The 10,739-nt window shown below is 44.7% G+C and overlaps 1 long non-coding RNA gene across 1 annotated transcript; it reads left to right on the forward strand.

The window, feature by feature from the left end:
- The first annotated feature begins 542 nt into the window (after positions 1–542).
- On the forward strand, positions 543–9,853 carry LOC109291049. Its single transcript, XR_002095749.1, has 4 exons — positions 543–612; positions 692–722; positions 9,748–9,754; positions 9,842–9,853. It is a non-coding gene; the product is annotated as an uncharacterized LOC109291049 (long non-coding RNA).
- The last annotated feature ends 886 nt before the right edge of the window (positions 9,854–10,739 follow it).

Raw genomic sequence — 10,739 nt, forward strand, 5'->3', positions numbered from 1 at the left:
CACCACCATCCTACTGAAGGTGGTGCGTGAAGGCATTTGGTCTGATGGAACCATGAGTGCCTACTCAGAAATGTAGGTGTGGTGCAGTCAACAAACTTATGAAAGTGATAGAAATGTCTCTCTTTCTGTAGGTAAATTCTGAAAGTTGGCATAGGTGTGGTGCAGTCAAGAAATTTATGAAAGTGATAGAAATATATCTGTCTCTATATAAATTCAGAAATCTAGGCGTAGGTTTGGTGCAGTCAAGAAATTTATGAAAGCGATAGAACTATATCTGTCTCCATATATAAACTCAAAAATTTAGGTGTGGTGCAGTCAAGAAATTTATGAAAGTGATAGAAATATATCTGTTTCTGAATATAAATTTAGAAATCTAGGCGTAGGTGTGGTGCAGTCAAGAAATTTATGGAAGCGATGGATATATATCTGTCTCTATATAAATTCAGAAATCTAGGCATAAGTGTGGTGCAGTCAAGAAATTTATGACAGCGACAGAAATATATCTGTGTCTGTATATCAATTCAGAAATCTAGGCATAGGTGTGGTGCAGTCAAGATGTTTATGAAAGCAATGGAAATATATCTGTCTCCATATATAAACTCAAAAATGTAGGTGTGGTGCAATCAAGACATTTATGAAAGCAATGGAAATAGATCTGTCTCTGTATGTAAATTCAGAAATCTAGGTGTAGGTGTGGTGCAGTCAAGAAATTTATGAAAGCGGTACAAATATATGTGTTGCTGTATAAATTCAGAAATCTAGGTGTATGTGTGGTGCAGTCAAAACATTTATGAAATCAATGGAAATATATCTGTCTCTGTATAAAAAAATCCGAAATCTTGCCATAGGTGTGGTACAGCCAAGAAATTTATGGAAGCGATGGAAATATAGCTGTCTCTGTATATCAATTCAGAAATCTAGGTGTTGGTTTGGTGCGGTCAAGAAATTGATGAAAGCAACAGAAATATATCTGTCTCTGTATATAAATTCAGAAATCTAGGCATACGTGTGGTGCAATCAAGACATTTATGAAAGCAATGGAAATAGATCTGCCTTTGTACATAAATTCAGAAATCTAGGCATACGTGTGGTGCAATCAAGACATTTATGAAAGCAATGGAAATAGATCTGCCTTTGTACATAAATTCAGAAATCTAGTTGTACGTGTGGTGCAGTCAAGAAATTTATGAAAGCGATAGAAAGACATCTGTCTCTGCATGTAAATTCAATAGCATAGGTTTGGTGCAAAGAATGAACATATAAAAACAAATATATATATATTAAATTCCTATATAAATTACATTCTATAGTAATCCTATTCAATGTAAGTATAAAATTCAAAAGAATAATTCAATAAATGTAGTAATAAAATAAAAGCACCTACCAGAAAAAGGTATTCTGAAATCTCCTTTGTTAGGGTAGCAAATGGGGAATCCTTTAGAAAATCAGTGCCCCAGTGGCCTCAGGGGCACATGGCAGGGCTACAGGGACTCAGGAATAACTTTAGTGCTAAGTCCAGAGACTTGGGACTAACTTTAGTCCCAGGTCCCTGCTCATGTAGATACGTGCCAAAAATCACTTACTGTGCATTAAGTTAATGCGCATGAAATTTAGTCGCACTTAAATGCTCACTTAAATGCCCAGTAAGGAATATTGAAAAGAATGTTGGAGTGATGATGCAGCCTTGCTTAACTCCAGTCTTAAGCCCAAAGGAATCTGTGATAGATCTGTTACTGTGACCCACTGCTCACATACTGTTGTGGAGCAGGTGAAAAATGGTGATGAATTTCTGTGGCTATGTACCTCAGAAAGATCCTCCATAGAGCTTCTTGGTTGACAATGTTGAAGGCTTCTGTATGGTCAAAGAAGGTTGTATAGCTTTATGTTGTTTCTGGCATTTTTCCTGCAGCTAATGAGATGTGAAGATTATGTCAGTTGTGTCTGTTGATGCCCTGTACCTGCACTAAGATTCTGGAAGGAACACTTCAGCAGTTGGGAGGAGACGTTTCAATGGGGTTTGAAGAACAGGAGTTTGGGGCATCACTTGTTTGAAAGGGGCAAACTGTAGCTTTTGCACTGAGATTAGTTATCACCAACAGGATAAATATGCATCCATACTGAAAAAGAATATCTCTCAATTATGTTTATGTTGGAAAAAATCAGCCAGCATGTGCAAGGATGAGTAACCATTCATAGAAAAAGGACATAAACTACTACAAACTGTTTTTAAAAGGAATGGCTAATGGCAACAAAATGTCTTTAGTGAAGGCTGCTGAAACTGCAATGGTGTAGCTTTGGATGTACCCTACATGAATGGAGCTGAGATGCACAAAGCTGATTTATCTAGAGTCTTAGCATAAAAATATGGTCCCTGCACAAGGAGAGGAGATCCTATACCTTGCAGAAATATGGAAATTGCTGAAAGACATGGAAAGCATGAACCAAGCTAGGTATGCATCAATTTCATGGGATGAGCTGAAAATCATTTGCAATCAGAGTATACAAGTCAAGATTTACAAGTGTTCACATCCATCTTTCTTCTAGAATAGCCAGAAATTGAGGAAGAAACCCCACCTTCCTCTCAAGAGTACTAAATCTGTCAAAACAAACTGAACACACAATATAACATTGTATATAAGGCAACAGAATTAGAATACCTATGTTACTGGAAAAAAGAAACTCTCTGGAATATAGTAGAGCCATTTTGGTATAAAAACCATATCCAGAAAGCCAGAGATGCCAGTTGTAATCAGTTGTGTAAAGGGGGAATCAGACTATGGACAAAAAAGAGGTAATAAGAACACTTTTTATTCCCAAAAGAAACAGAAGCAAAGTAAGAATAAATCCTTTTGATGCAAAATATACACATAACCTCATTATTGTAGACTATTATTCAAAATTCTGGGAACTAAACCACCTGTCAGGCATTCCCGTAGTGACCATCCAAGACAAAGCAATGGAACTTTTCAGCAGGCACAGTATCCCAAATTTTCAGGCACTGGACCTCAGTTAATTTGCAGAGACTTTGTGCAGTTTACCTGAAAACAGGAATTCAGCCACATCACATCATGCTATACCACAATTGGTCAAATGGCAAACCTGCACTGGCAGCTAAAATTGCTAAAATTCAATTAATGAAAGCTGCCAAAACAAAAGAAAATATATAGTACATTGTTCTTGAAGAGAAAAGCACACATATAATGGGCAACAGTTTGGTCAAGATGCATGTGTACCTTGGAGCTGACACAATTTAATACAAAAGCATTAGTACAACATTACTACAATAGGGTGTGCCAACACAAGACACATTAATCTGCATTAGCTTAATTTAATGAGCATTACGGGAGTGAAATTAGGTTAATCACACCTAAATTTGATACCTGCAAATGGATTAACATACGAGATTGTGGAGGCACCAGTCACCCATGACTTCAGTCTAACTTTAGTGCCAGGTCTGCCCAGCCTAGGTGATAGTAATCATCACCTACTGGAATTCACTATCCAGCACAGGGTGGCAAAGGCTTGCAGCAAGGCAGCAGCCCTGGACTTCAGGAGGGTGGATTTCAATGAGGTAAGGAGTCTAGTTGGGGAGGCACTGAGATCCTGGAGCAGAGGGGAGTTGGGAGTCCAGGAAGAATGGTCATTCCTTAAGGAAACGATCCTCCAAGCCCAAAGGGTGACAATCCCAATGTGGATCAATGGGGGCAAGAGTGATCAAAAGCCCCCATGGCTCACCAAAAGCATCCAGGAACATCTCAAAGCTAAAAAGGAGGTGTACACCCAATGAAAGGGAGGGGCCATCACCAAGGAGGATTATACCTCCATTGCTTGAGATTATAGGAGGGCTGTTAGGAAGGCTAAGGTAGAGACGGACCTGGGACTAGTGACCCAGATCAGAGATAACAAGAAGTCCTTTTTTAAATACATAGGGGGTAAAAAGAAGGTACCAGGTAACATGGGGCCTCTGCAGTACAAGCATGAAAATCTGGTGGTTGCACCAGATAGCAAAGCTAACCTCTTTAACAATTTCTTTGCTTCCATTTTTCTGAGCAGGGACCAGGTCATCCCCCCTCACTGGGATCCCCGATAGACCCAGGGGAGGTGCAGCCAGGCCCAGGGTCAGTGAGGACCTAGTCAGGAAATTTCTGGTGGGACTAAATGTATTCAGATCAGCAGGCCCTGATGATCTCCACCCCAGAGTGCTAAGGGGATTAGCAGAGGTCATTGCGGGACCTCTGGCACACTTTTACAAGCACTCGTGGTGCTCTGACAAGGTGCCAGAGGACTGGAAAAGTGCCAATGTGGTCCCCAGTCTCAAAAAAGGGAGGAAGGAGGACCCAGGAAACTATAGGCCCATTAGTCTTACCTCAGTCCTGGGGAAGGTCTTTGAGAAAATTATCCAGGAGCACATCTGCAAGGGACCATCAGGGGAGATTATGTTTAGGGGCAACCAACATGGGTTCATTAGAGTCAGGTGCTGTCAGACCAACCTGCTGGCCTTTTACGACCAGGTCACAAAACTCTTGGATGCAGGTGTCGCAGTGGACATAGTCTCTGTGGACTTCAGGAAGGCCTTCAACATGGTCTCTCACCCCATTCTCATTAAAAAATTAGGCAACTGTGGTGTTGATGCCAGTACAGTCAGATGGGTCTCAAATTGGCTGGAGGGCTGCACCCAGAGAGGGGTGGTGGACAGGTCATTTTTGACCTGGAGGGATGTGGGCAGTTGGGTTCCCCAGGGCTTGGTCCTCGGGCCTGCACTGTTTAACATCATCAGTGACATAGACAAGGGGGTGAAAAGCATCTTGTTCAAATTTGCGGATAACACTAAGATGTGGGGAAAAGTTGGCATACTAGAGGAGACGGACAGGCTGCAACTAGATCTGGACAGGTTACAGAGGTGGGCGGATGAGAACAGGATGGGTTTCAATATGGACAAGTGCAAGGTATTGCACCTGGGGAGGAAGAACCAGCAGCATACCTACAGGCTGGGGAACTCCCTTCTCATCAGCACAGAGGCGGAAAAGGATCTTGGAGTCATTATTGACTGCCAGATGAACATGGGCTGCCAATGTGAGGATGCAGTCAGGAAGCCTAACCGTACCTCACGAGCAGGTCCAAGGAGGTGATCCTCCCCCTTTGCGACACTGGTCAGGCTGCAGTTGGAGTACTGTGTACAGTTCTGGGCACCGCACTTCAGGAGGGATGTGGCCAGCATCAAGAGGGTCCAGAGGAGGGCCACTTGCATGATCAGGGGGCAGCAAGGCAGACCCTATAAGGGAAGGCTATGGAACCTGAACCTGTTCAGCTTCCACAAGAGAAGGCTGAGAGGGGATCTGGTGGCCATCTATAAATTGGCCAAGGGGGACCAGCAGGCTATGGGAGAGTCTCTGTTCCCCCAAGCACTACCGGGAGTAACAAGGAATAACGGCCATAAGTTGACTGTGAGTAGATTTAGGCTAGATATCAGGAAGCACTACTTCACAGTCAGGGCAGTTAGGATCTGGAACCAACTTCCAACAGAAGTGGTGCTCGCTCCTACCCTGGGGGTCTTCAAAAGGAGGCTAGATAATCACCTAGCTGGGGTCTTTTGACCCCAGCATTCTTTCCTGTCTATGGCAGGGGGTCGGACTTGATCTGCTCAGGTCCCTTCCGACCCTACAAACTATGAAGCTATGAAACTGGGGGAACATGGCTGGGCTTCAGGGACTTGGCACTAACTTTAGTGCCAAGTTCCTGCATATGTAGACCTCCCTGTGTGCTATGGCAGGGGGAATTCAGGAGACCAGGGGAAGCACACGTAGGCCAGGCGGAAAAGGGGGTCAGGGGCTGGGACCATGGCAGGGGCTGGGCCAGTGGTGGGAAGGGCCCTCCCTCCAGTGCAGGCAGGGTCCTCCCCCCAGGGTGGGGCTTAAAAAGTGGGTGTGGCAGGCATGCCTGGTGGCCTGAGTCAGACTCCACTGACTGTGAGGATGTGCAGCTCCCGGCGGTGTCCTGGGGTGCAGTGGCACTGTGTTCAGCTGCCTGGACAGGGGTCCCCTCTGATGAGAAGCTGGAGCTGCTGGTAGTCAGTGGTGCCATGGCCAGCTTGGCCTCATGGATAGGGCTGAGCATGTGGGACTGGTGGGGCAGGCACTGACCTGGGCTCCAAAAGCTGCTGGAGGAGGCCAGGGGTAGGGAGCTCAGCAGGATGGGCTCCCAGTGAGCTGAGGGGACCTTCCCCAGTGAGGCATCACCACAGATGCCAGGCCGCAGCAGAAGCTTGGGCAGGCTGCCCATGCTGGAGTAGATAGCATGGCTCAGGGTAGAGCCCTGGGATATGAGGATGTTGTCCAGTTGTCACATACAGGACAGCAGTCAGCAGTCATGGCTGGTGACAGTAACTCATTGTGCTTGCAAAGCCTTGACCTTTATGCAGCACTGGTGTGCCAACCAGTTGTGCCTGTTCTCTCATATTCAGCCTGACAGGCTGTCATAGATGTACGTGTTGGAGTGCCCACTCCACACAAACTGGGTGAGGAGTTCAGGCTTGTCCCACCGTGCAATGAGGTCACAGTCTCCTCCTAGGACCAGAAGGTGGTGTGTGGCTTTGGGGAAGACATCAGCACGGCTCCTTTGATGGATCACTGGGGCTCTGCATGGCAGGCCTAGTGCTGGCAGGCCTGGGCAGGTGCTTAGAGCACTCAGTGCAGGGGCATGGCATGAGACAGGCAGGTGCAAGGGTGTCCTGGGCATCAGTGATGGGGTCTGGGTGGCTGCTGTGGCTGTCCTGGGGCCAGCTGGAGTGGGACCCAGTGGTCAGAGGCTGGCTATAGGTGGCCTTGGGTGCTTCCAGGCCTGGTGGATACCTGCAGCACCCAGTGCAGTGCAACGGTGCAGGTCTGGTAGCCACATGGCCCCACAGAGCCAAGGACAAGTGCTGGGGCCTGGGCAGGCTGCTGTGACTGACTTGGGGCCTCTGCTGTGTAATGCAGTGTCCTGCAGCTGGCTGCAGGTAGGGTTAAGTGAAGCTTTGTGTGCTGATTCTATTCGGAAGAGTTTCAGCCCAATTCGGTAGCCAAATCTTCAAATCCAAATGGAATTGGGAGACCAATAAAAAGGTTCAAATTGATTCAAAGCCCCCGAATCAATTCAGAAAAGATTCAGAGAAAGATTAGGAGATTCATTAGGACCTTGGCTCCGTGCCAGTAAGAAGGGGGCAGGGGGACACGCACCAGGCCCCATCCCCTGCCTGCTCTCCCAGTCCCATCAATGGCTGCTCCTGGCCCCAGTGGCCCGGCTCTTTAAAAAAAAAAGAGAAAAAAACAGAAAAGCCCCTCACCAGCTCCTGCCTGGCCTCAGTGTCCCAGTGCTTTAAAAAAAAAAGCCCCACACTCACTGACCCACTGCAGTGGCCATCGAGGCTTCTGAGGGCTCATGGCAGAGGCCCCCATGCAGCATGGGGCAGTGGGGGGGCATTAGGGATTGCTCCCTCACCTGGCAGGAGCTGGTGAGTGCGGGGCTTTTTTTTTTTAAAGCTCTGGGATGCTGGGGTCGGGTAGGGCAGCCATTGACAGGCCTGTGAGAGTGGATGGGGGATGAGGCCTATTTGATTAGTAGATTTGACTGATTTGACAGCAGCTGAATCTCTGAATCAGATTCGGCTAAATCGATTAGTTACAGTGATTCGACTCACTGTCCCCTGAATCAGCTGAATCCAAAGTGAATACTAGCTGCTTTGCACAGACCTACTGCAGATGGCCCAGGGCCTTGGGATCCCCACAGGCTTTTAAGTTCCTGGGTCTGGATCAGGCAAAGAGCCATCCCAGCTATGGAGCTCAAGAAGCTCCCAGTTCGGGGGCCCTGGGGCTAAGCTGCAGGTGGTACCCTTGTGTTGGGTCTGACCGGGAGCAAATTTGCTTTGGGTTAGCGTCTATACATGTGTTACTGTGCAGTAACTGACTGCAAGTAAATTTGTTACTTGTATTTACGTGTAGCAAATTTACTCATGATTAGAGCAAATTACTGTGCAGTAAGCATCTGCACAGGTAGACACAGACTCTTAGTCCTCAGTAAAGCACCTCGTGTAGATGCACCCAGGATAGGGTGTTTACAGTTGCGATGAGCACAGGTCTCATCCTACTCTTTGCAGAGGACAGGACAATACTTGAACTTAGAAATTAAGCACTTTAAATGGACCTCAGTAGGGAGCTTGAACTTCCTTGCCACCTTGGCTGTTACCCCAGATAATTATTTTTCTACAATATAATCTGTATATTAAAGGAGACCTACTTCCTGCCCCAACATGCTTCATCCTTGTACAATGATTTCCCTGTGGGTCTTTTCTCTCTGCTTGTGCTACCTAGCACCAAAGTTGACAGAAGTCTTCTTTATGGCTTATGTTTTTAGCTGCTTTTTTCTAGGTGGTATGATGATTTTATCATCATAATAGCTAGGCCTGCAGGATATTTGGTGGGATGTCAATAAAGCTTTGCACTAGGAAGTGGAGGTTGTTTGGTTACTGATTCAGGCCTTCTGTACTTACAGTGCAGTAATTCGACTCATTCACACATGGAAAGTGACAATGGGCTGCAAGATGATGAAACTGAATATTTGCTTGTGAAATTTTATAGAAAAAAATATTGAAAAAAGAACAGCTTTCATCTACCCCTATTTTTAAATCACATAAATGAAAAGCAACAGGAGACATTTCAGGGTCAGAGATATGCATAGTAAGTAACGGTGCAGCTGGGAACTGTAAAGTAAAGGAAAATGTATTTATTATTATTGTTGTTGTTATTTGTAAGTAAATTTGGGGTCCTAGTCATCAGATTAAACTGAATTTCATTGCATCTTTCCAGGTTGCAGATGGTTTTCACTCAAGCAACAGCCTTTTAAGAAGTCTGGGAAAATGTCTTACTTGATTGCTTGTTGAAAACATGCTAGTACAGAACTCTTGCCCAGTTCCCTTCTCTCTAAGCTTTGTAAATAAAAGTTTAGGTAAAAGCACTATTATTTCCAGTCCAAGATTCCGTTGTGTGAGAGACTGCCAAATCTTTCCCTATCAAGGAAGTTCTAGTAGCTATCAACTATCACATCTATGACAAGGGTCTCAAGTGATATATGGATGTATCCCTCTATTTATTTTTAATTTGCTCTTAAACACATTTTCTTTGGAGCAATGTGTCAACCAAAGAAGACAGGAAAGTGGGGTTTTTTTCTTTGAACCAGCAAACATTTTTAAAGGTGACGCTATGCTTCAGTGTTTTTTGGCACACAGAATCCATCTTAATGTGAAGTACATGACAAAAAGTGCCATGCTTTCTATAAAGATCTTAACTAGAATGACTGAACCCCAGTACCACATTGTAAATTAACCATTGTCCTTTGTCAGCATCAACTGTGCCCCATCACGTCAAATAACCACAGTTAGCATTCAGTGTATGAACATGGCTCCATTCATTCCATCCAGCAGTGAATAATTCATATATCAAGTTTTACCCTGGGCAAAATACACTGACATCAAGAGTCATTAAATTCTAGTCATTCATTGAACAAAATAGTTATTCATGGTCTCAATGTGAACCATTAAATCTTGCCAGTTAAATTTAAGAATGAATCAATTTAATTCATTTGACATCTTGTAAGCTCACAATAACTTTGTTGCAATCAGTTTTCTTTTTTTCCCAAACTATTTGTACCTGAAAAATGAAATTCTCTGCCAAGTTAATTTTATTCCGTTTATAATGGAAAACCTCAAAATAGAAGATAAATTGTAAATTATAATATAGTGTCCTAGGCTCCTGAAAGTTCCTTAAATTAAATGTAATTTCCTATTAAATGTTAAAGTAACTCTTAGCAGTATTATATATAACTAAGGGGTAATAACACTATGTAAATGCCCCAAATTCAATCCTAACATGCCGTGAGTCCAGTATATAATCTGTAGGTTAGTGGGTTCTCAAACTATTTTGCAAAGAGTACTTGGTAGTAAATGGGGAGTTGGGGAGTCACATGTTGTTGGCTTCCTCTTTTCCTCTCCTCCCACCAAATATGTCTGCAGGCCTCCATTTCCTCCTTGCAATTAGGAGCCTGGACGCCTTTCAAGATTTCTCAAAGCAGAGAGGACTATACTGCGTAGCAGCATCTGCTAGATTAGAAGCTACTTCTGCATGGGAAGAAGGAAGTTAACAACTAAGGTTAGGTTCTGTAGCACTTAAGCACTGCTGGAGCAGAAAGCAGGAGCTCCCTCCCACATATTTTTCAGGGGAGGGGGGAGTATCTAGGCAGAATATCCAGGTAAGGAGAGGGATAAAAGGGTAAGGTATCTGGTTGCATACATGTGAGATTTTCCCTGCCCCGCCCCTGCATGCAGCCGGCAGAGCTGAGGCGTGAGGGGTGTGGTGGTGGCTGCATGCAGAGCAGCAGCAGCGCAGAGAGGTGCGTGGCGTCAGCAGCTGCCACGTGAGCTTTCCCCCGCCCCTTCCCGTGTCTGGCCAGAAACTCTGGTTAATAGAGTATTTTGGTTGGTTAAGTACCGGATAACAGAGATTTTACTGTACAATGATGTATGTTTTAAATGCAAATATACCACAGCTTCTGAATCACCAACATGTAGGTTTGCCAACATGGCAAATACATGCCATTATACTCACACTTGTCTTTCAGTCCTATTTTATACTCACACTTGTCTTTCAGTCCTGCCCCTTGAAGCTGCACTCTGGATGAAGACGTTTGTAGGGCTAGGGACAGAAGTTGCA

This window comes from Gavialis gangeticus, unplaced genomic scaffold (assembly GCF_001723915.1).
Source record: "Gavialis gangeticus isolate Ggan-Ray unplaced genomic scaffold, GavGan_comp1, whole genome shotgun sequence".
NCBI classification, from domain to species: domain Eukaryota; kingdom Metazoa; phylum Chordata; order Crocodylia; family Gavialidae; genus Gavialis; species Gavialis gangeticus.